Source organism: Tauraco erythrolophus, chromosome 5, assembly GCF_009769465.1.
Source record: "Tauraco erythrolophus isolate bTauEry1 chromosome 5, bTauEry1.pri, whole genome shotgun sequence".
Taxonomy (NCBI): domain Eukaryota; kingdom Metazoa; phylum Chordata; class Aves; order Musophagiformes; family Musophagidae; genus Tauraco; species Tauraco erythrolophus.
In genome coordinates, this window is record NC_141469.1 from 8,441,920 (window position 1) to 8,467,924 (window position 26,005).

A 26,005-nucleotide genomic window follows, 5' to 3' on the forward strand; every position below is an offset into this window, starting at 1 on the left:
ACCTCAGAAAAATAAATTTCCCCTTAGAGTCAACATGTAGTGTTGAATCTCAGTGCTACCTCCTAAGCAAAGTTTCAAAATCCTGAATCACAACATTAGTCTTTGGAATCCTGAAACTAAAGAGAGAGCATTAGATCCTTGCCTAGATCAGATTTTCTGATCCATGCTTTCCGTTTGCCACATCCTATATCAGAAATTTTGTAGGATATCACATATGCAGCAGTAGCAAACCAGCAAATGTTAGTTTGGATGAGTGCTACATTAACACAGCTGTTCTGTCCACATTAAGTTCATTTGTTCAGAGAAAGAGCTCAGCTATCTCAATAGGACAATACGTTACGGTGTGTAGCCGGACCCAGAGTAATGCCTGCAATGGAAAAAGAATGAAATATTGCGGAATGTGTACTCTAAACTTACAAAACATGCAGAATGGTGCCTGTTACAGGTTCTGAAAATAGTTATAGATATATAATGTAATAAGACGTGTAAGTTATAGTGGAAAATAGTCTATTGATGTTGACGTAATTAGTCAGTAAGGAGTCACTCCTTAGAAAACCATCATACAGTTGACCATTTCCAATGCTGTGTCTTAATCTGAATGAAGCTCTTTGGTGAAATCAAATTAATATTTAAATTCATTTCAGTGAGGTCTAGTCTGGAAGTCTCGTGTTTGTTATGGGATGTTAAAAGCCAGGATACGTACCCTTCCATATGGACAGTGTGCAGTGATCACTAATTCTAAGCGCTCTTCAGTCACCTGGGTCTGGAGAGCCTCCAGTCACCGTTACTCCATCTGATGGCACCCACACTCCACCTCTTGGTACTTCTCTCTTCCTTGGGAGTGCACTAGCTCCTGATATCAGTGTCTGGGATGCCATCAGGCCTTTCCACAGAACACTGCCTATCATAGAATAGCCCAAGCTCTGGAAGGGACCTCAAAAGGTCATCTGGTCCAACCTTTGTGGGAAAGGGAGCCTAGATGAGATGATCTAGCGCTCTCTACAAAGGTGTCTTGAAAACCTGCAATGGGTCTCTGGAGAGGTTATTCCAGTGGTTCTTACTGTAAAAAATTTCTTTCTTATGTCAAGATAAAACCTCTCCCAAAACTTGTGCCTGTTGCCCTTTGTCTTCTACATGTGGCAACTCATGAAGAGACAGCTTCCATCCTCTTTGTAGTCACAAACTTACATTAGGTCTATCTGGTTCTAGTGAAAGCTCCTTATGGACAACTTGGCTGGAATGAAATTAGACTTAGGAAAGAAAGTTTTTAACTGCAAAAAATGTATGTATTAAAAATATTAATTACTTATCTATGCAAAGCAAAGCCAAAATATCCTCCCTTCTGTGATACCAAGCTGGAATGGACTTTTAGGGAATTAATCCAAGTAGTGCCTTTTCTTTCTCATTGCATAGAAAAGATTTACTAGGATGAGCTGGTAAAGATTCATTTAAAAGCAATGACACCTGACTAGGATCTCTCCCAGCTCTTCATGTTCAGTGAGGTTTCAAACATTTTTTTTCTGTACCTTCTCTGTAGTATGTTATCTCTTGATAGATTACCTTGGCGTAGGTCTGATTTATACAGATACATCTATTACCTAACATGTACATCTCAAGAATTACCAGCATCTGCAGATAAACACAGGTAGCAGGTCTTGTATTCCCCGAATTCTAAGTTAAAAATATTCATAAGTAAACCATAATGATTTAATACTCTCTGCATATTCAATAATTTAAATTATTATGCAGATTTAAAGCCAGAAGTCCTAGAAAGTATGTATACAGTCCATTTCCATTTTACTTCTCTGATCTGCTCTTTCTCATTGAAAAACTCCCAAGGGTGGTGACTTCTTTTCTCTTACTGTAATTCATAGATATGGTTTGAAGTTGACAGATATACAGCTTTTGATCATTTTTTTTTTTTTAAAGATATAAAGAACAGAAAATGAAAGAGTACTTTTCTCTGTGGAGGATAAAATGCCATTTGAGGTTTTAACTGCTGGTAATTATAACATGGTTCAGTTATGATATCCAGTAATAGCTTTTTAATGTCCTTAACATAGTACGAATTATTTCTTTTTTTTTTTCCAAAGCTTCCCAAGTTTTCTTATTTGATATGCTTTTGGACCATGAATTGATGACTGTATCATTTACCTCATCTTACAGAAGTTTACAGCAGACAAAAGCTTTGAAAAAGACAGCCATATTTGATGAACAGTTCTGATTCTCCGTTGTTGGGGTTTTCTCCCTCTTTTATATTTTTCCTTTATTCATGCTTTAGAATAGAAGAAGCAGAGATTAGTTTGTGAAGCTGAGCTGGGGAGATTTCGGGGTTTGGATTGTTTTGGTGTGATTTTTTTTTTTTTTTTTTTTTTTACTACACTGTAGGAATGAGTAAAAAACATAAGATGTTTATCTTGCCTTCAGCTCTTGAAATTTGGGTTCGAATGAAACAAAACTCAGATTGAATTACTCCCTGATCTGAATTTGCAAAATTCAGATTCAACCAAAAAAATGCTATAAACTGCAGATTACTTCATTGCTGTTATGTATGTTGAAAAGTAGCAAATAGTTGGCAAATGCACATGCCGATTGTAAGGAACAAATATAAGAATGAGAGAAGCAGCCATAGAGGGGAGTATGGCTACACTTCTGTTCTGAGAACAGGAGACCACTGTACTCAGCTGAGCCCGGTGGCACTTTTACATTGTCTCCCTTGTGCAAAATTTTGTTCATCTGATCTGGAGGAGGGAAACAAAAAACATTCTTATGATTTTGTTCTCCAAACTGTTTTGATCTTGGTGATTTTGATCTCTGCTAGGAATTTGGTTTGTGCCTTTTGAATACAACCATCAATAGTGCTTATGTTCCACCGTTTTTTCATTTCAACACTGATCAAAAAGGAAGTAAAGAGGAGAAGAGGATCTGCTGTCTATGGCTCCCATTGAGTTCCCTTTCATTTCATGATATTTGTGGCAAGTAGCAATCACAACATATGTACTTGGAGTGAAATTTATGTGGGAGAAACTGAGATTTGATAGATATGGTATCAAATAATAACTGAAACATCTCTCCCTTCAAGCAGAATGGTTTTAATTTCAGTAAGTTCTAGAGAAGATGATGTTCAGAATTTGAAACCCACACCTGTGAACTGTTAGTTGAGTAAAGGAATTTGTCGTTCAAATGTGTGAAAAGAAAAAAGCAGACTTTTTTTTAGCTTGCATAGTGTGGCCTAACAGCAATTCAGACTCTAGAGATAGAGGAGCAAGAAACAGGAGAGAAGAAAATATGAAACTTTGATTTTTCTCTGACCAGAGCTTGACCTTGCAAAGTTTCATGCACATATAGTGAAGAAAATTCAAGGCAACATCTAAGTTAACAATATTTATCAGATTCCTTTTATGTCTACCACATCTGCAGTTTAGATTACACCTGTGTGAAACAACTGCTCTCAGACAGGATACCCTTGGCATAATTAAATATTCAAAGTACTGCAGGAGCCTGCCCTTTCTCTGTAACTTGGTCTTTAAAAGAAATCCCAAGAGCCATCTCTTAGTTTGGCTGCACCTGCAAAGCAGATGGAAACTGCATCTGTAGCACTGGTAGCATCAAGCATGGGGCAAACAGCCGTACCAAGATGACACACGTTTCTGTGCTTTATAGGTTTTCAGTGTGTAACTTTCTATGTGAGCACCGATTTGTTGGCAGTACGTAATTTAAGTACAACATAATGTTTGGCATGTGAGACATAGATCTAGAACTTGCTTGGATGACACTTAGCTATAAAAGCTGATTTGCTAGAAGTTCTCAGATGCTTAAAGACATCATTTATACTTTTTTTTTTTTTGTGAAAGGAAAATGTCAAGAAATGATTTTTTTTAAATTATCAAAATAAAAAAAAATGTGAAGAAAGTTTACTATTTAATGCTCTAGTAAAGCTAAGAAGACATAGAGAAGATACCAAGTATGACCAAAGACCAAAAATGTCTTCCACACAAGAAAGTCTCATATGGAAAATAAGGTCTATATAAAATAGGTGAAATTCAGAGGAAACAGATAAAAAGGAATTCAGCTGAGAGAAAGGAACAAAGAGTAGGATGTATGATAGAAGTCTATACAGTAATGAATGCAATTAAGATGCTGAGCAGTCCCTGATTATTAGCTATTTCTCATAATCAACAACTGAGGAAACAGTCTATGAAATGATCATATGGAAAAGAACAGACAGTAAAGAAGAGGAAATGGGGTTTTTTTGCATCCTATATGAATAAAATGCAGAGCATAATGCCCAATGTCTGTTACAGGTGCTAAAAATGGAAGCAGGCCCAAAGAAGGACTAGATAAGCTCAGTGCAGGCTTTTTTTAAGTCTCCTTTTAACATCAATCAGCGTGGCAGGGCTGCCCTGGAGCGGGACAGAAACTTGTGCTCCCCAGCAGCTTGCCAGTCAAAGCTTGTTGGAAACAGGGCTTAAGCTTTCTCACAACACCAGGTTGACATGTTTGCACAGATGAGGCTGTATTTTCTGAAGAAAAAATTTTCCAACAGGGAAAATAACCATTTAGCTCTACTTTTAGCTAATAAGTGAATGTTGCTTTTTCCTTACCTGTGTATATTTTTTCCATTACCTGCTTTCCCACTGCCTGAGCTGATGGTCATCTGCTAAGGCAGCAGAAAGTATTCCTTGAGTGGAGACTAGTTGTATCTCTGCTAAGCTTTTCTCACTTGCAAGGTCTCATACTACATGCTTGACAGGGGATTTGTTTTCCACAAATTCTTTGCAACTTTTGCTGTGGTGATTCCCCACAGTCACCATTAGCAGAATGGGGATTGAAGGGGGAGCACTTCTCTTCCATTTTGAAAATTAGGCACAGCGGGAATTGATTTCTTTTCAGTTTAACTAGAACATCAAATGCTGCAGGATAAGAAAAATACATATTGTATGTGGTATACCAAAGCAATATTAGAATTAAAAAAAAAAAAATGGCATAAGCTACCTCGGTTAAATCAACGAAAATTCCTGCATAGGATTAATCTGTGTGGTTAAAAGAATGACTATAGTGGCTGCCCTGGGATGCTGACAGAAAATGGATGGGATAATGAGAAGAAACTCTACATTTCCTCAATTCACATTCCAAGCAACTATTAGGTAGCTGTTCAGCTTTTTCAGGCAACTGCTAAAAACATCTTCCTCCATATAAAAAATTACCAAAAAGTCAGGAATATTTTTGAGCATAATTTGATATTAGAGTCCCTGAATGATTGACACATTGAAACACATGAGATAAAACACAATGAGATAAGCTAATTTACCCAGAAATACATGCTGATCTTTATACTTAATGCTTGTTTGAGTTCTGCCACTGTTTTATTTTGTGGGTTTTTTTTCCTTCTTTTGTATATGTCACCCAGAAATACTTGACACCATGCCTAGAAATCAATTATCCCCATTTAGGCATATATATTGTCCCTCTGTTTTTGTTGTTATATGAGAAGATGAACTTGCTCTTGATTTAAAGAAATGACACCTTAAAAGACAAAACCTAGATATAGGGGAATTTTGTCTCTTGAGAAAGACTTATGTTTTCCATTACTTTTGTGTCTGTAACAGCACTATCTACCAACAAAGATGACAAGACATATATTAACAGCAGCCAAAGGAACTGGCACAAATATTAGTTACATGACTGCAGTGTTAAGACCCTCCAAAATCAGTTCAAATCAGTATGATTTTGCCAAGAGCATCAGTGGGGTTTGAATTAATTCCATAATTGATAATATATCTGAGCTGATGGTCTGCAGAGAAAGTGAAATGATTCCCATACATGAAAAATGGGCAGAATTGTTGAAAATAATGAAGAGAAATATGCAAAAGCCTGACAAGATACTGCTGGTTCTGTTTAGTCTGCAGCCTTAATGTTTGTTGCCTTCCACAAAAACAAACACATGTGGTGAAGGAGCTCCTCATTTCAGCCTCATTTCATGGGGAAATTAAGCTTGTAGGAGCATCCTGTTTGTCTGCCTTGTCACTATCACCTAATTTTAACCAAATGTGGTTAAATGTGATGGATAGTGTGCTCAAAGATATTCTGCTTCGATAAATTTCGTAAGCAGCTGAGCAGGAGATGGATGTTTTGTTGAGAGGGTCTCCTTGGAGAGTAGAGATCCATGTGGGCAGCCACATATTTGGTACCAAGGAATACATACATAGGGAACTCAGCCTCAAGATACAAATCTCAAGCAAACTGAGCTCTCAGAATGGCATGTTTCTGCTAGGCAAAGAATGTTGTTATCAGCACATCATCAAGCACATCTTTCCCACTTTTGGTCAACTTTAAACAGTATGCATGTTTTTTTGGCAATGGAGTTTTATATGCTGAGATGCTGTTGGGATGGGCCTAAAATATCTAATATTTCCATACAGGAACAAAATAAGAGTTTGAGGAACCAGATCATTTCTACCCACAGTGAAGAAATGCAGAAAATAAACTATAAAGAAGAAGAAAAATCTAGTTTTTAAGGACTTCAGACTTATTAAAGGTTCCATAACTTCATTTACGTGTGTGCTTCAGTAGACTTGATTGCCACAGGATTCCATCCTGTCCAGCTTGGGTCCTTCCTTTGTGAAAAGCAAGCCTTCATAGTATTCTTCATGTAAAACATAGCTCAATAACTTATGTACAAAATTGCTAGGAGGATACTCAGAAGTGTTTGAAAGCCTCCTGAAGTCAGTTGATAGATTTATACTATAGTTTGAGTGTGATCTGAAATCCACACTTGCTTCACGGTCAGACTGTTTGGATTAGAGCTTTCAGATGTATTCTAGACAATGCCAGAGGAGAAAGCTTTGTCATGTGCTAGCCCTCAGTGTGGTTCTTCGCATGTTTATTCCCTGCAGTGCAAAGGATCCAAAGAAACCAGTTCTCCATTACATATCTCATGTTGCCGTGTGATGATGTCATTTGACCAACCTCCAGCAGACAAGTCAGCGAGATGCCTTCTCACCCCTCCACCCTAAGGCAGGAAAACACATGGTAGCTGCCGCAGTAAAGACATTTCATTACCACCTTTGTGCACGCACACTGTGCTTCAGTTTGCTTCCTGATCAGTGCACCAACAGACAACAGAGATACAATCTCTGCTGTGGCACTCTGCATGCAGATTGATCCAGGGTACCTCACTGAAACCCAGCTGGAGATCAGATGCAGGAGGATTTGTGGTCTCAAACTGTAAACTGTAACATGAGCTCTATTAGAGCTCTTAACGTGAAAATATATGTTACCTTCACTACAAATAGAGCATTAGCATTGTTTTAAACAACAGCACTCTGAGACATCTCACTGTAGATAGAGCAGAGCAGTTGCCTTGTTCAGCAGTGGTATGCCAGACAGAATTATGCTTTTGACTGTAGTACTTATTCATTGTTATCACAATTAATGCCACACTCGGGACTATTTTTATTTAGATGGACAGCTGCAATTTTCACTATGCATTCCAGTGAAAATGAAAACTGGCCCCTCACAAGTGTCTCAGATTATTTCACTTTCTTCTTTCTTTCACCTAATTTGCCAGGTTTCTGTTGTTCTTCCATCTCAAGGCTCTCCACAGTTCTTCACCTCTTCAACGATGATCTCATTTTTCCTTTGTTACTTTGCTATGAGTACATATTCCACCTCCTCTCCATCCTTTCATTCTCTTTTTTTACCTTCTGAAACTCCTTCCTGCACTAAGTATTTGACTATAGCTCTTTCCATTGCTGGTTCAAAATTTAACTCTTCTGTTAATCCGACCACACCAACCTATTCTGGAAAGTCATTTGGTGTTTGCCAATTACATACATATTCATCCTTTAAATAAGGAACTTGCCATGCAGACAGCATGTCGTCTTGTATAGCTTATATCACCCTTTATTGTGAGGTAAACAAGTACATCTCAGTCTTGAAGAAGCCTGCTTGTGCAGGGTGTCTAGGCATTTCAAATGAATAAAATACTACCAATCTTGAAGTAAGCAAATATTTTATAAGTGGATACATATTCATGACAACACTGCACAGCTGTAATAGTCATAACAAAAGATCCTTTTTTATTCCCTCTTACTGCTTGGGATAAAATAAGGATAGCCAACATTTTGGAAAAAAAAAAAAAAATACAAAGGCCCATATGACTAAGTATATCAGACAATTTTCTTTTATTGCTGCCTTTTCAAACCATTTCACTGAAATTCATAGGCTTTTAGCCAGGCGAATGTAATGAAAAAACTGAGGTAATTTTTTCTAACTTTATTTCCAGTGAGATTTCAAAATTAGAATGAAGGGATGATGAATTTGATTGTCTCAGAAGTCTTATCTTTTCTCTTGTCCACATCAGCCCAAACCAGGTGTATAAGACAAGGAAACACTGTTACAGAAATGCCAGTTCTCAATGAAGACCGAGAAAGATTGATTTATATTTGTGAAAAGAATTCAGGCACAACTACAATAGAGCCAACACACATATGTCTTGTGTTTTGCCTAGAACAGTATTCACTGTATGTTGAACCTTCCCAAAAAAATGAAAGATTTGCACAAAGGGATGCAGGATAACAAGTGTTATCTTCCTACTGAGCTGTCGATCTGTTTGAAAACAGTGAACTCCAGAAGTAACTTGAGTATTGAGAGTTCCCCTGGACGTTTCTAGAGAGATTAAAGAGCAAAAATAAAATATCAGCAACTGATAAGTTTGAGCACTAATCCAGTTATCAGCAAATACTAATTATGAATATGGTTTAGCAGTGGACTTGGCAGTGTTAGGTTAACAGTTGGACTCGATGATCTTCAAGGTCTTTTCCAACCTAAATGATTCTATAATTCTATGAATACAGTTGAATTAGAAACATGCTAGAAGGTGTCTTATAAATTCATGCGATCTTCTTAGCTGCTAACCTTGATTTGCTTAATGTTTTAGCATATTAAAAGTAGTGTTTTGAAAGTTTGATAAGACTTTTCACTTACTATTCACTTGCAATATTTTTTCAAATGTGAGATTTTCTTTACAGATCACAAAACGAAACGACAGCAAAATTTTAGTTTTTATGATGAAGAACATTACTACAGGAGTTTGCGTAGAAAAAATAACTAATGAGATGATTGAGTTAGTAATCAGCTATAAAACATGTTCAGTGCATGCACAAGAAAAATGCGCTAAGTTCTAAAAGGAATATGTTCTGTGGTCTTTAGGAATTTTGTTAAACTTCCGTAAGTTTATGTATGTCCTAATCCTTTCCCCAACAAACTTTATGTCAACATTTCTATTGACGTCAGCAGGAAGTGATCAGAACAAATTGGTGAAGCTGATGATTTGTGTCTTTAAATTGGCAGCTTTTAAAATATATGGGGTTGTAGTATTAGTAGCTTCCTGTTTTTTCTCTCAAAATTATATTTTGTACATAATCTAATGAATACAAGTAACATAAAAAAAGGGTTTACATTTCAATAATCAGCTTTCCTGTCATTTTAATTTTAAAGGCTTTAAAGCTTTTTTATTTCACTAATGTGGGATTTACATTTTAAAAGCATTCAGTCTTGCCCTCTGTTTTACAATTTTCCATGGAAAGTTTCTCTCAAACTGCAACTGCAATGAAGATTGTTCAGGGAAATGCTCATTCTATGGAGTTATTTTAGCTGTTTTCCCAGTAATATTGTAGAATTACAATAGAGAGCAAACACTACAAATATATAGGTAAAATTGGAAAGCAATATTACTTCTTCTAGGACAAGAAGTGTGTGATCTTTCTGTTGATATGTGGTTATATCTTTCCAAGTTCCAATGAACTCATTTAGATCTCTAAAATATTTCTATTTCCAATTATGGGAATTTAACTTTTCTCCATATGTATCTTTTTCTTGCACTTCGTTCAGGTGTTGCTCACTTTCTCCTCTACGTTCCAAAATACACATAAGCTATCTGTAAGCTTTTGGATGTGTGGCTAGCTTCACGATGAAATGGAATGATACTTTTAAAATATAAACTAAAAATGGCCTAAGTTAAAACATATTTTTCTTTGAACAGTTTGGAAATGGTCCAAGGTTCAAAGGGGCTATTTTGAATGGCACTATGCACATAAGGCTGGTTATCACATTGACACTCTTATCCATGATTAGTAACTCATGTATGAGTGCATACTCCAACAAATATAGAGAGTGTATTATGGACTCCACTGATTTCATTCCCAGAAAAATAAACTGCTAGATCTTTGTTTTCATTTGTATGTTTTTTCCCCTAGCTCTTTTTTGCCTATATGATCTCCAAAAAGTCCATGCATATGGGAGGTGTACACTCCTGCTGCTTTACAGCAAGGCTTCGCACTGGCGTAGACAGCAGTAATTAGCCAGAGAAACAATGGCTGCATTATAACACAAGTTTTTGAGAGGAGGGTTTTTTCATTATAAAAGCTCAGTTAGAGCTGTTTATTACATATGCTGCTATATCAAATAGTTTATTCAATCTCTGCAATCTGCTTTAATTTTAAACAGTTATTTAGAGCACTTGGGAAATTCTGTATGTTTGATAAATAGCACCGTTTTATGCATTTTTACAATATGAGTAACGCTCCCTAACCTTTGAAAATAAACTTGAAATCAAAAGAATTCTGGAGATTAATAACCCAATTCAGCCTGATGTTTTACTGTGGAGTGAGCTCACCCTTCGAATAATGAACAAATTAATCTATGCAAACCATAAAATTCCTCCAAACTTAAAAATGCCCATCAAAACTCTTCCAGTTCAGACGTTCATGACTTGTATTTTAATGGATTTCAAACTCTGTTTAATGTTAGGCTTCTCTTTTCTCCTCTCCTCCCCTCTTTTGTCCTTTCCTCCCCTCTCCTCTCTTCTCTCCGCTTTCTATTCCCAGTGCAGAGTCAGAATGAAATGCCTCTTAATTTTTCTTCAGCTAACTTAAGTTTGATTAGCATGTAGGAAACGTTAGCAAAAATTTAAATATTTAAATTTTAGCTTTTCTTAAATTAGTCAAAGTGCTCATAAAGCCATAGGTGACTTAAATTGACTTCCTGTCCTTCAAACTCTGAGTGAAACAGACTAAATTGATTATGATTATGACAAAGTACTGACTTTTATTAAACTCTCTCTCTCTTTCTTTCTGAGTAGATGTATATATCAGAGCTGTTTCAAGTTTTGGCAGCTTCATTGTGTGAGGTTTGTGCCAGTATTTCTTTCAGTTTTAGTCCAGATGGGTTCACACCCCTAAATTTAACTCTGACTTTCAGGATTGAGCAAACTCAGTCTCTCAACTGAAATTTAAGGAAAATGACCTGCACTTGAGAGACATATGAAACCACTTAAATCCAAAGCTTGAGTTGCCCCAGGTTTGTTTGAAATTTAGGCCAAAGTTACGTATTAAAGCCACAAAGCTTACCTGTTTTTTGTCAGATTGACCCAAGTTTCAACTGAAATCCAGATCCATTTTCTTTGCAAGTATTGAAAATGTTGCCTGTGGTAACATCAGAGCCTATACCCGTTCTTTAGCACCATAATGGAGCAATTCAAATCCGTTGTTTGCTGGATAGTCAAAGGAACAATGTTGGGGGGAGGTTGCTTTCAGCTTCCTGTTGAAAATTATGAAATGAAAACCCAGCCCAAATCAGAAAATTTTAACTGGAACAATAGGCTTAAGCCATACTGAAAGAAAAATCATGAAATGTTTTTTCTCAGCTTGCTGTTCTAGCTCTGAATAGTTAGTTGACTCGTTTGGAACAAAATGTGGATTATGAAAATCTATATTGAATTTACATTGAGAACAAATCTCATCATTAAACGTTTGTCCTGTGGTATCTCTTGCTTTTCCCAAGTTTGGCTATAGACAGACTTACATACACACTCTCTCTCTTTCTCCACTGTAACTGAGTGAATAGGGGAAGGACTAATTGGTACATCTGGCAGATGACACTGTGAGCTTCATTCTGTGTTCAGCATTCCTTCCCAGATAAAGTGTGCATTATCTTGAGTAAATGTTGGACAAAGCTTTTGAAGCTTATTCTGAGATTTGGGTTAATACCTTTTTTGAGCAGAAAATTCACCAGTAGCATGTGTTTGTCTTAAGAAAAATGAGTTTGCCTTAAGAAGTTCTGACTCAAAATGCCACAAGGTAAGAATTAGCTAACTACCCCACATGGTGCATATTTATCTTGCAGAAATCATAGAAGTGAATTGTCAAGCACTTCGAAAGATTGCTTCATCAGAGATGGGAACTTGCCGTCTTTCCTCAAGGTATGGATCTTGACCTAAAAACTATATGACTTTAAAGAATAAATTGTAGGTGACAAGTGCCCCTTTCATTTCACTAAGTAATTGTCACATTCCTCTCTCCCTCTCTTTCCCCTGGTACTTGGTAGCCCAGCTGATCAAGTTTGTTTCCTCAACTCCAATCCCAAGTCCCACCATTATTTGCTTTGCCTATGCTTCAGTTCTGAGCTCAGAAAAGTAAGGCCTTCCAAGTGTGCACAGCAAGCAGCCAGGAAAAAAAAGTAATTCATGTTCCTCTAGAGGAACAGAGCCCTGCACACCCACGTGCAGAGGGAGAAGGTCAAACCATTGGGAGAAACAAGAAACATCTCACTGCTCTCCTCATTGATCCTATCACAGGCATGAAAGAGGAGAAAGTGGGTTTCCCCATCTCCAATTACCTCATACATTCACCTCCCACCACACATACTGCAACCACTGATCTGTGTGCGTCCAAGAATATCTTGAAAAATTTATTCTCTCAATCAAATTAAGTCAAGGCTAGATGCCTGAAAAAATAGCATTTTCTTTTTCGATAATACTCAGGGGGTCAGTGCATAAATCCAGCATGAGATTTTGCAGGACTGACAGGTAAGATACACTTCAATTTTCTAATGCTGATGATTTGCATGGCTGTTTTGCCATGAGCCTGACTTCCCACTTAACTGTGAAGTTTCCTAAGAGCAAAAAGAGGAGCCTGGAGAACTGGGGGATGGCTGTAGTTAGTATTTTATTTTTTATTAAGTGCTATTTAGCAGCTGCTCTAAGACTGAACTACCATGAGCATTCGAGGATTTTGGTGTATTTATGCTCATGCTAAAGAATTAAAGGCACAACTAGCTCATGATTTTTCACAGATATCAAGGGACACCTGTGTTGTAGAATAGTTTGTTAGAAAAGTCTATGCTGATGAATGAGGCATGCCAACCAGCTTTGAATAAGGTAACTCCACAGACTTCACCGAAAGAGAAACAGTGGCATTCCTCACTCATTCGTTCTTTAAGCTGCATTTGTGCAGCTACATCATCATTATGATGTTTTCTTCACAATTCCTGTGCAATAATAAAAACATGAAAAGTAGGGTTCATCCTCTGCCTCGTAAAAATGGATCTTTATGCCCATTACCAGATCAGCTATTGATGTGAAAGCTATTTTGTAGCTACTTTCTGATGGAGTTTCAGACTGTCTTCCTGTGTGTCCAAAGGAGCAGCAATACAGCAAGAGCTGAATTCATACTAAAGCTAGTGAATGTTTACTGTACTGACTGGCCTCAGAGAACACACTGGGAAGTACTGTACCTATTAAGTGTTTTCAAGATCTGGGTGAGATAATGGTTCCAGTAACTCAATGGCAAATTTCCCAGTGCATTCGTGCGGCCAGGACTCCACACCTTCAGTTTTCCACAGAACATTCAGACCCACTCATCTAAGATTTGAACAGTGCTTGAACTGAAATGAGATCTGCTTGTGGCAGCTTTAATGCCCATAATACCATAGTATCTTGCCACCTAATTCTGGTTATCATATAAAGTTTGTGGACAGATACTCTGCAACCACAAAATTCTGCATTCCTTTTTGGTTTTGGTACACCCTAGGCCTCTTGTTAAGTGCATGAAGCTGGCTGCGCTGGGACCAAGAGAGATTCCACGCTGTACCTGCATGTGCTGTGTGCTAGTTAGAGATTAGCACACCTCCCTGGTAATTCCTTTCGCTGTCGAAAATCTTGATTTTGTGTTGTCAGAGAGCCACAGAGGAGTTCTGAAAACTGTTATCTGATGACAGACTGAATAGGTTTTAGGACATTTTAAAGACGAGTTGGCTTCTGGACCTAGAACAACCATAGTTTTCCAAAGCTTTTTACTGCCTTTTTTTTTTTCTTACTTTGAAAGCTTTAAAACAAATTCAGACCAAAAGTGCATTCTCAGCTCTAGCTACACTTCAGCTATGTTTATGTGGACAAACTGTACAGTTCTCAAACTCCTTTTTGGTTTTCAAGTGGCTTTCATGTGCATCTACATCATCATGTACAAAGTTCAGGCAATATTCTAGTGCTGACAGCAATTTTGTGCCTAGTCTACGTGCACAGGAGTCCTGCAAGGAGTTAGTTATGCGTTTGTTTTTGTTTGTTTGTTTTGAGTTGATATAAAATGTACTTTTTTTTTTTCCTCCTAAATGTTTTATTATTTTAAGATGAGTTCTCGAAGCACACTAGTGAATGTGCAGTATGAGAAACTGGTAGGACTGATTCAAAAACAAAGGCTGGAAGATTTTTTGCCAACCCTTTTAGCAGTCTAACAAGAACGAACAGCAAATTATTGTTCTTTATTGGAGACCTTACATGTTTGGGCAGGGAGAAGAAATGTTTAGAAGCTGATAACTTATGTAAAATGAGTGCACAGCCTCTGCACTCAATTTCTAAATGATGTTTTCCACCCGATGTAAGGTTGTTTAACATGCTTTTTCATGTTTGGAAGTAAGCTACTGTGCCATCAAAGCTCTGATTAGTGATAAGCAGAGAGCAGCGATAGCACAACTAATAAAAAGGCTAACAGGCAATAAGCTAATGTATTGATTGACTTTCAAGAGTATTTGAGTACCAGAAGGACCTCCTGATATTAGCTTCAGAAAAAATAATGTTATTATCAATATAATTTGATAGAAATATCCAAATATGTCTATTTTACCTGTATGCTTCCAGATATTGCAGTCTCACAACCTCAGTGCATTTATCTACGGTGTACACATAAGAAAGAAGACAGGAAAGAGATTCAGAAGCAAAACAGTTTATGGCAGCTCAGAGATGAGTACTTGCTCATTTAATCCACTTACACGAGGCCAAATTTACCGTGACTACAGTGCTGAAGAACGTATTCATGTGGTCTAAACTCAGCAAAATGCTCCAGCCTTTGTGTTGTCTTTCAGAGGGAAGGAAGTGATCAAAGAACAAGACAAATCAGATCTGGATTCAACTCCTTGTTCTGCTAATGAGCCCTACCCTTAGGGTATGTTTTCATTGCATAATTCATTGATGTGAAAAGGTCATCTTCCAGACCTGAAGATACATAGATACATCACATATGTCTTATGGCAGAGCAGTCTCTTGTGTCCTGAGGCAGTATGACCACTTGTTCTCTGTGAAGTCTGACTTCTAAATGGCAGGATGTAATTTGTTTCATTTTTATAATCCAGATTGTTAGTGAACTGTAAAACCATGCTCATCATCATGCTCAATATTGGTTAACCTATTCTTCCCACAGTAGTGTGCTCCATAAGCCTCCAAAGGTGATCCGTACAGTGATGGTCAACAGAAAACAAAAATCCAAATGCTATAAGCACACATTTATTTCCACAGAGTCGGTTGAGTGTCTGCAGGATTAGTGAGGAGCTTCAAGGCTTATTTAACGTTTTTGTAACTGCACTTGTGACAGACTGAAAAAACGTTCAATGTTATTGCTAAATCCATTATTTATTCATCACCCCAATTCGCCAGCTCATCCACTGAGTAGAAGTAGTACATTGTAAGACTATCTGCGTTATTTTCCCCCAAAAAAGATTAGAGTTCTTTGAGTGAAAAAAGGTTGTAACAGTCGTGTAATAAAATTCTTATTAATGCTGAAGATGCTTTTCCTCTACATAATACAAGAGGAACAAAATCATTTTACAGCTGTATGAGACAAGATATACGATTTAAAAGACTTTTTGAGTATTACAGGAACTTCTGGAGAAGTTAAAAAAAGACATAGGGAAATGTGTCTTAAGGGTCCTTCACATAAATATTTTGCCTTAAATTTCAGTCCCAAGATTAATCGTCTCCAGTCTTCCAGCCTCACTTCCAGTGCATCAGAGAACAGTCCAGAAGCAAACTCAGCATTTTTTTGCCTTCTTAGTGGAGCATTAATCTGTAATTTTTATGATTTAATAACATACTTAAAGAAGTTTTCTTGGCTAAAATCTGATACGTAGTGCTGGTGACCTCCAATGCCCTTCCTTTCTCTGAACCAAAGGCCTTAATTGTTCGTCCTCTAATACGTACAGAGAGGCCACTCAAAAGGACGAAATCCAATATAAATAAATGACATTTGGTGATGAGGTCAACTTTTAATTTAAGATTTATTTTACCCAGATGCCTGAAATGAGTGGCTAGTCTACATTTCAAGGTTCAGGGAAAACTTAAGATATTTATCGGTGAATTGAAGGAGTGACACATTGAAGCATCTGTACTACATTACATTTTAGGGAGGCTACTCTGTCTTCAAACTCTTCAGGCCTTACGATGTCGTCTTTCATGCTGAGAATTTCAAGCCTGAGAAAACGAATATCTGATAACTGAGAAGAAAAACAGATTCTGATAAACAAGGTCCAAGCCATATATGTATATTTGGATTCTGCAAGATGCTAGGCCTATCAGGTCATTTATCTGTTCCTACTGATGTCAAAGAGATGTACGCTGACAGTTTTGGTGGGAACGGACTCATATTCCCACTGAATCTACCCTTAAGTGAACTCCTTTAGCATGAAGATCACATTCATTATATAGCTTTAAATATCTCTCCCTCACACCCTATCATACAACTAAATAAAATTCAGATGTCCTGAAGTTCGATACCAAGTGTGAAGCCATCTGACTGTCCAGCTGTATGAGAGTTAAATGTTAGTCAAACTAGATTTGTATAGTGACTGGGGTTTTTTGTCTTCATTTTGCCATTAGTTTCCCTTGTATTTCTGGTAAACATAAAAAAAAATCCTTTCTTGTTCATAAACTATATAAGAAATGCTATTAAAATCTAATTTACTTCATGCTACTTATGACATGTTTATTTTCTCTAATTCACTTGGCTTAAGTACTCAGGAAAGTACTCTAGTAAGTTCATTTTGTTTTATTTTCAGTTCTTGCTGTAGTAATTTTATTCCAAATCTTCAGTGAAATGTTTATAGAAAATAATAATAAAAATGCTTTCCATTTAAATGTTAAATGTATCTTTATTTATAAAATACAGTGGATAATTATAAGTACACAGATAATAACCCTTTACAAAGCCATCTTTTCATTTTAGTCCTACATAAGGACCTGAGAATGTTCTTTTCTGGTGGCTGAGATGCTACATCTTCAGAAATGGCAATTTTAAGCATTTTAACATCCTCAGGACACTATGCTTATTTAGAACTATCCTTCCCCATCAGCTAGAGCTGACCTCTGTGATATCTCCCAAGGCAAATGGAACATTTTTGTTACCATCTCCATATCCCAGTTTGCTTGAGGAGGAGCTGCTAATGCTCAGCCATCTGTCACGTATCCAGCAAATACCTTGTTTGATATTTATCATCTTGACAAATGGATGACTGAATGAAATGCATTTTAATTGTTAGAGAAGCACTGTAAAGAGTCAAAACATCTTCCACAAGAGGAAAAAATGAGTCACAAGAGTTGATTTACTGAGAACTCTTGAGTTTTTTCTGTAATCCCAGTGCTTTATTCCTCTTAAAGAATTACTGTCTCTATAAGGACATATTTACAAGGTGTCTGGTACTACAGATCTGTTTGCACAAAGCTTACAGTTATACTATTTCACTCAGAGGACAGGTTGTGAAGTTAAGAATAATACAGAAGTTGCTGAACTAACCTACTTAGACTAACTGGCTTCAAGTATGATCTTAATTATTTCAGCTGAACTCAGATATTTCACAGCATGTAATGTTGATGTACACAATATTAGGGACCTTATTTCCATGTGAAATCACTGAACCTTTAATCATGAGTTCTTCTTTTGCCACGTGGTGTTGAAGTCTAATAGTCAGGGTCTTGATATTTCAGAAGAGAGATGTCATGCCCTAAATCATGCCCTCTGATATTCTTACTTCTGTGCGTCCAGCTACTGAGAGCAAATTGAGAATAATGGGTCCTGTGAGAATAAATACACTGTGAAGCAAGGACTAGTGCTGTGATATAAATGCTGAGGGAATAAAGTGTTCTCTTAACCATAGTGTTTAAATAGCATTAGGGATGGGGGACACATGTTAAACAAAGCCCACGCAGTGAAATACTGAACAACTGCTCACTAATCTTTCAGAGTTCCTGTGATTCAGTAGGTCTGAGGAAAACCAAAAATAACCCAGTAACCAATAGGACTACCAAAGCACACAAGGGGTCTGAAGTGAAATCATACAGAGAATCTCCCTTCTGGCATTTCCCCTATTCCAAGTGCTTGACTTAGGCTGCTATTGTTCTTCTAACTTTGTTTAAAAAAGTAGTTTATCCACACGTCCTGTGTGTAAAATATTACTACACACAGAGGACTGTTTTAGTAGGGCTTTCTCATGAGAACAACTCCTCATATTGCCATATGGAGAACTAGATGATAAATCCCAACGCTCTTAAAATCATGTCAGGTTTGCCACTGATTTCTAGCGGATCAGAATTTCACCTCTAATATTGCTAAAGGTCAAAATCAACTGAAGGCAATGAAAGCAAACAGTAGTAAAACATCAGCAGTAAACCTGCCCCACAAATTTCTCGTGGTTTTACAAGGATGTAGTTAATACATTAAGTTGTTGTTACTTAATTAGGTGACTTTTATTGTGTCATCAAACAGAAAACTGATACCAAATAGCATGTGCATATGAATCAATGACAGAATGGAGACAATGTTAGCAGAGCAGAAAACAGCCACCGCCTGAAGCGTGATTTCAGCATGGGAGCAGCGACCTTCCAAAGGAGAACATATTTATATGGAAGAAATAATTAGTGAACAATAATTAGTAAGAAGTTATTGGGGTTTTGTCTTTATAGAAATCAATTAAACTGATCACGGCCAAGCTCATTCTTGCAATACTGTTCTAAATAATACCTCCATCGGTATTGGGGTACTTGTGTCTCCTCTTTCTCCATGAGCCATACCAAAAGCACCATGAACTATCCTTTGAGGCTGCTGCACCCCTCACTCATTTTCATAGAGCATAAGCTGGAGTGACTCCCTTGGGGAGAAGGTGTCCTGTCATTGTCCCTGTTTCCATTCCCATTGCAGTCACCAGGACTTCAGTGGAAAAAGGATAGAACGCAGCAGTAAAGTAAAATATTCATTAGTTCACTGAAGACAGCAGAAGCAGGAGGTAAACACTAAGCAGATCTTTGATGCAGCAAATGCTATTTTTAATATTCTCTGCTTCATCATTAAAAGCACTTAACTTTCTTGAAAAATGTACCACTACAAAAGCAAGCCTGCACAAACAGACTTGGTCTGTGACAGACTGTGGGAATACACAAGACCTCCTGTAATGATGAATGTCTGCAACATGCAGCAAGAACTCGATCAGACCACAGATGTAAGGCGAGGCTCAAGAGAGACCAGTTACCAGCAACGGAACACCAAACGGAGCAACCCTGGGCACCCGCTCCTCTGCCTCCCTCTCTGCTCGCGGGAGCCTGATCTCGGGAAAGATGTTGCCTTTCTGGTCTTGGCTGCAGTGGCCACAACCTCAAGGAAACTCAGGCTGATGTGGATCCAGAAACTAAAGGGTGGATCCAGAAAAACCACAAGTACTGTTCCTATCAGCTCTGTTAAGCCCTCCTCAGTAGAGGGGAAGCCAAGCAAGCACTGTGCTTGGGGACATCCCGCTGCCAAGGACGGGATCATGTTAAATGCTGTTGCTTTTAAAATCAATCCACAGGAAAACATGAGCATTCACTGTTCCTTCAACCAGCCTGCCTAAAGGACGCGTGGACAAGAGCAGAGCTCACGAACCACGTGCAGACGGAAGCCTTGCTGCTCTGCGCTCTCTTGCCTGCTGCTGCGTGGTACCTGAAACAGAGGCCAGCCTAATTTTTAGGTGCCTACACCCTTCCTTGTACCCACAGTAGCTCCACTCCTCTATGAGCTGTGCGTTTTGCCGCCCTCCGTGAAACAGGAGACTCACTGTGACCTGCGTGACAGGCCATACATCACCGGAGCAGCGGGACAGCCTGTTTATGCCGACTGAGAGGGCTCAGCTTCGTGTCTCGGCAGATTAACTCTACTTATAGGTGGCTACAACAAATCACGGGAGGGGATTTTTAATGTCATAACAGCCCTGAAAGTAGCAGCTATTTTCCGCTGGCAGCGTGGCTGCGTGGGATGGGACAGGGGAAGCGCAGTTGGGCAGGAGAGCATCCCAAGCTGGCATTTCCAAGCCTTGCTGATGGCTTTGGGGAAATTCTTTTTAATTTGAATGAAGACGTTGCAATAGTGCTTTGTTAATATTGCTATTCACAAACGACCTAGAAATGCCACCGGGATTGCTCCAGTGAGTTGAACTGCTTATTTGCACAGGACATTTTTATAAGACCTCTGTTTTTTTCCCCTTCTTTTGAAGCTAAGCTTTTTCTACAGTGGAGAAAATCCTCAGTAGTTACCTACTGTTGGGTTTCTACTGTAACAGCAGAAAAGTAGAAAAAATGGCCACTTGATTTTTCAGAAAAAATCGGCAAAGTACATGAAAGGAAGCTTTCTGTATTGCTGCTACTTAAGAGTTGGACCAAAAGTCTTCATTCTGCATTGTAGGTTATAAGAATCAGATATAAATTACTACTTATTCTGCAGTGATTTTTCTAGAAGACATTTACAAGGAGGAATAAAGCCAAACTCTAAAATTAAAAAAAAAAGTACTTACAGCAATTTATCAATCTTTAATAGCTGCCCTGCTATTTAATATCATGTTCTAGAAGACTCACCATAGCTTTGTGGAAAAATATTTGTTAAACAGAGGCTGCTGCTTCTTTCAAACCATCAGCTTTCAAATACACCCAGAGTGTTTCATTTTCCAAGAAGCATTTCCATTTGTTTTTAGAATGATTCACTTTTCTATCCTATTGCTGTATATTTTTAAAGTAACACATGGGGTTCTTTTTTTGCCTTTTTTTTTTTTTTCCCTAGTTATAGGAATGACACATAGAAAGAAACAGTGGTAATGATTTACCTCTGATTATGGTACTTCACATGCTTCACCCTTTCATTTTTTAATTTCTAATGACACAAATGGACCCCAAGCATTATGTCATACAAATAAGCAGAATGGCCATAACAGCCAATTAAAAGTTTATGTGAGCAAATTTTTAGTCAATTACTGCTGTTTATGGGCTCCTGTTTTCAAAAAAAATTACTAGTACAAAGGAAATAAATAACTAGCATATTTTAATCATGTTGTTCAGAGAAGTATAAAAGAACTCAGATGGGGAAAGGGGGTAGCTGTTATTAGATGAACTAATACACATGTGGAAGAAAAGAGACAAGCGGTTGGATGACTCTGGTTTTGGTCCTGACATACAGAAATATGTTATCAATTTTACAAAAAAATATTTTTTTAAAAAACAATCTTTTATTATAGATGTCTTCAGGAGCATGAAGAAAGATCCTTTACCCCTCGATTAAACCGTAAATATAATGCTGAACATGCATTTTAATAGAAAATAATGAACAGTTGCGTTCATGAAGAAAGCTGTTGTTGAAAAAGGCACTAAGTCTTGCGGTACATGTTTATTTCTGAATTTCTTTGAGCACAGATGAAACTCCTTCTCAAAGCAAAATGATCCGTAATTCCTATCGGGCATGGGATTTATGTTAGGGGCTACATAAAGGGCAAGTGCATTAGTTTGTAAATGTCACACCACAGCAGACTTGGAAAAAGAATTAAACTCTAAGAACAAAGCTTTCCTAATGCCACATGACACAAAGCTCAACAAAGAATATCTTGATAGGTAGGGGGTTGAGGAGGAAAAAAAAATCCCATAACCTGTCTGTCTCAGCAGGAGCATGTAAGTAATGTGGTATGAGGCTTACAGGGGAAAATACTGAAAGTTTGAGAACGATGCACTACACAAACTATACTGCTTTCTAACACACATTGTTTATGTTAATTCTTTAGCCCCTTTAGTACAGTATCTTGCAAAAGTGGCTCTCTGAGAAATATTTTCTAGTTTACAATAGTATCTGACATGCAGAAGTGCTAGACTGCATGAAGATAATTCAGTCAGTCAGCAAATCCTGTTGTCTCTCAGTTTTGTAAATTCAAGTGATAATTCTGCATTCATCTAATGTAAATCTGTGGCAAAAGGCCAAAAATAAGGATTATAGCAGTGGAATTTTATGTGTGAGAGGAGAGAGAAGGAACTTTGATTTGCAAAGACTTCTCTCAGAGTTGTGTTTTGGGAAAAGAACATGCATTAGTTTCGCCCTCATATTATTTTAAAATTAAAAATATTATTTTTAATATAAAATACTAAACTTTTAATCTAAAATATTAAATTACCTATTAAAAATTTTGTGTAGGTGTTTTAAACTATGTTAATGTAGACTTTGCATTAATGGTTGCTTTACAAAGTCTTTTCCTTCTGTCATCTCAGACTACATAAAGCTGTAGTGCTATAACTGAAGTTTATATATACTCATCGTGTTACCTGCTCCAACTGCTCAGACATTCTGCCTTTTTAAGCTTAATTATATTGGAGTAATTAGTTTTAAAATTGTCTGAGGGAACGCATGCAGCATTTTCCCTGATGTGATTGAATCTGTTGCATTTCAACTACCGTAAGCATTGATATAAAGAAACCTAAAAAATATTACTTTTGGATTAGTTCAAATGGTAAAGGACTTTTTACATTTTTTACATCTGTCAGCATCTTTCTATCACACTTAGCAGAAATAGGCGTCTTTGTGTAGTGATTGTAAAATGCCACAGGTATATTTACGTCTTTAAAAAAAGAAAAAAAATATCCATCAGTACTTTCATCTGTGTGCATTTGTAAGACTTTTAGTGCCAAAAACACACAGGCATGAGTTCTGTCTTTCCTTCCTCTGTATTCCTGGTGACACTCCATAAACATAACCCGGCGCATTAGTCTCATTGCTGGAAAAAAAAAAAGAAGTATGGATCTTAAATTGGCTTGTTTAAATGTGTAAATAGAGAAAGTTTAGGAAAGTGAGAGAGTTGCTATGCAGTTTATCATGAGCTTCAGCGACTGAGAGCTGGAAGAACCACAACACTTTCAGATGTTCTCACACTTATTGAGACAAACCGCAGGAAAACATGGTAATGAACGGATAATCAGCTACAGCTTCACAACCAAAAGCTTTCCCCCTTTTTTTTTAATATTCTCTTTTTCACTTCCTCATAGAATAAGTCTAATTTCACAGTCTATAGAAATATTTCTATTTGTTTGAGCAGCCGGCAGTGTGATAGAAAAACAGGGTTATTACAAAGGTGTTTTTGAATCTCAGTGGGGAGTTCATGGCGTTCTGAACTTTCTCTCCTCCTGCTGCCACACTTCAGAGAGTGGTGGCCAAGACAGTCCCACGGGTGGGATCTACCTTTCACTAAACTGTCTAACTAGAATTCATCCCTCGTGTCAACTCTAAGGCAGTAGATAGCATCCTGCTACATATGTTACCAACTCCTGTCATCTCAAATGAAGCATGGGTGAGACAGAGCATCATCCAGATGAAATACAGCCGAGGTATTTCCACCCAGCTGGCCCACATTTTGCACTGAGGCACTGGAGTGCTGCCTTCCTGCGTCTCACCCCAGGGCAGAGGCCAGGGCCAGGCTCATTCTTCTAAAGTACTACTGAGAATCCAACCAGCAGGATGTGCAAAGGCTGAGGAGTAATGCATGGCCACAGATTCGCTTTCTCTCTTTTAGCATCAAAGAGGAGGTTGACACATATGTTTTTAGGAAACTGAGAACTTCTTCCCTAACAACAACACACTGAATTTCCAACATAAATTTCATTCCACTCGAGGATGAAGAGATCTCCAAATTTTCCTCTGAAAATATGACAATAAAGGCATTTCAATCCCATGTTGCTATCTAATCCTCCCTTTTTTCCACTAGCACCTCACACACGCAGTGCGTAGGAGAGTTTCTATTACAGTGATTTACAGAAAAATATTGTTTGATTTATGAACGATATAGGTAGCTTCACACTTTCATGTTCATGAAAGAAATTTTAGTTGCTGATGTGTTATGCTGCTGTAGTTAAATGGTTCTCTGTACTGCTGCTGTTTTATAGGTGGTGGCATAGAAATAGAATATAAGTAGTAGGAGAGAAAAATAAACGTAGCATAGTTCTCCTGCAGATATATGCTTTTCTATCCTACTTTATTTACACAGAATTGTCACAATTGGATACAACATTCTGTCACTATACAATCTGTTTGAAAACTTTTTGTGCCCCACATCTGTAGCATTCACTCGCAGAGTCTTTTGTCCCTGAAGCCTGGGTTTGGAGCATCTGTAAATGAATATTTACAAATTTACATCCTTTTCCTTAGAGAGACTTTTGTACAGGATTATAATTTTCTAATGGTCTTTGAGCAGCATCCAGAGCATGTAATATCCAAATACAAAGTGGTGATTTAACTGAGGGTTGTTAGCAAGTGAGCTTATTTTGAACAGAAAGTGTATCGCCATGGCCTTGACACTTATAAACTGGGGGAAATATTGTCTATTTTGAAACTGTTCATGGTGAAATATCTCTCATCTTTGTGTGTGTATGTGCATGTGTGCACAGGCACACAGATTTAATTCGCTGTGATTGGATTAGTGGATAATTCCAATTATCTGGTATCCAGGCAGGGACTGACGTTGTATCCACATGTTATCAAAGGTCAGTGTTGCAGCTATCTTAAGCAGACGTATCTCCTGACAAAGCACTTCACTTCAATGGAGTTCCTCATGGCTGAAGTACGTTTGAAAATGAGTCAGGCATCGTGAAATAAGGACTGTTCAATGTGAGTCATATGGACCTCGATACTTTCTGATTATGTCTCGCAAACATAGCTCATTCTGGTTCATACTCTACTCTGGAGTTAGCTCCTTTTCTGCCAGCTAAGTACCATTCCAGCACAAATAAAATGGCAGAATCAAACTCTAGAAATAAGCAAGAATGTGATTGTTTCAGAATAACTTCTCTGAAGTTCTTTATCAGTCAATGGTGAGTTACAGAGACTTCAGAAAATGAGTAAAATAAGCTGCCTAACTGGAGTTTTTTGAATATTCCACAACATTAAGCAAGGCAAGGAGTATCTTGCAGATCCTCACAATGTCAGATTGTGTAACCTGAGAGACAATTACACTCTAATTTAATGCCATGAGTAGCATCACTCTGTTTAATCCTAGCTGCATTTGTCACATTAAAGCAATAGAAACTAACTTATTAAAAATGTAAGTAGAGATTTGAAGAGCTCTATCGAAAGTAGTACAGGAAAATAATGTTCTCCAAATATGAAAAAATACTTAAAATCTTAGCCTGCTGCCTCGGCCTAAAATATGCTTCTAGGTGGTTTTTATTTCCTTCAAAGATTTTATTCAAAAGTGAAGTGATCCATTCAGTAGCAGAGGGACTCTATAATAGCTTTCTTCTCTCATACTCTTACAATGCCCGGCTGAATTGAGCTCCTACATCCTCATTTGTGTTGTCACTGGCACAGATTTATTCTAACTCATCCTATCAGTTTATCACTTTCTGTTGTCATATTTTAAAAACTCTTATTTGTTATTGTAGTCTACATGTTCTTAGAACCCATAATAAAGAGGGACATTTGGTGATGTTGGGCTTATTTAGAAAATAGATATGATCTAAAAAAACATCACTCTGGTTTTAAGAGGAAAACAACCCAAGAGAGAACAAAAGCAAACCGTTCATAAAGGAATGTATAACAGAGAGGATCATTTGGTGATCCTGGGCTTACTTAGGAAATAG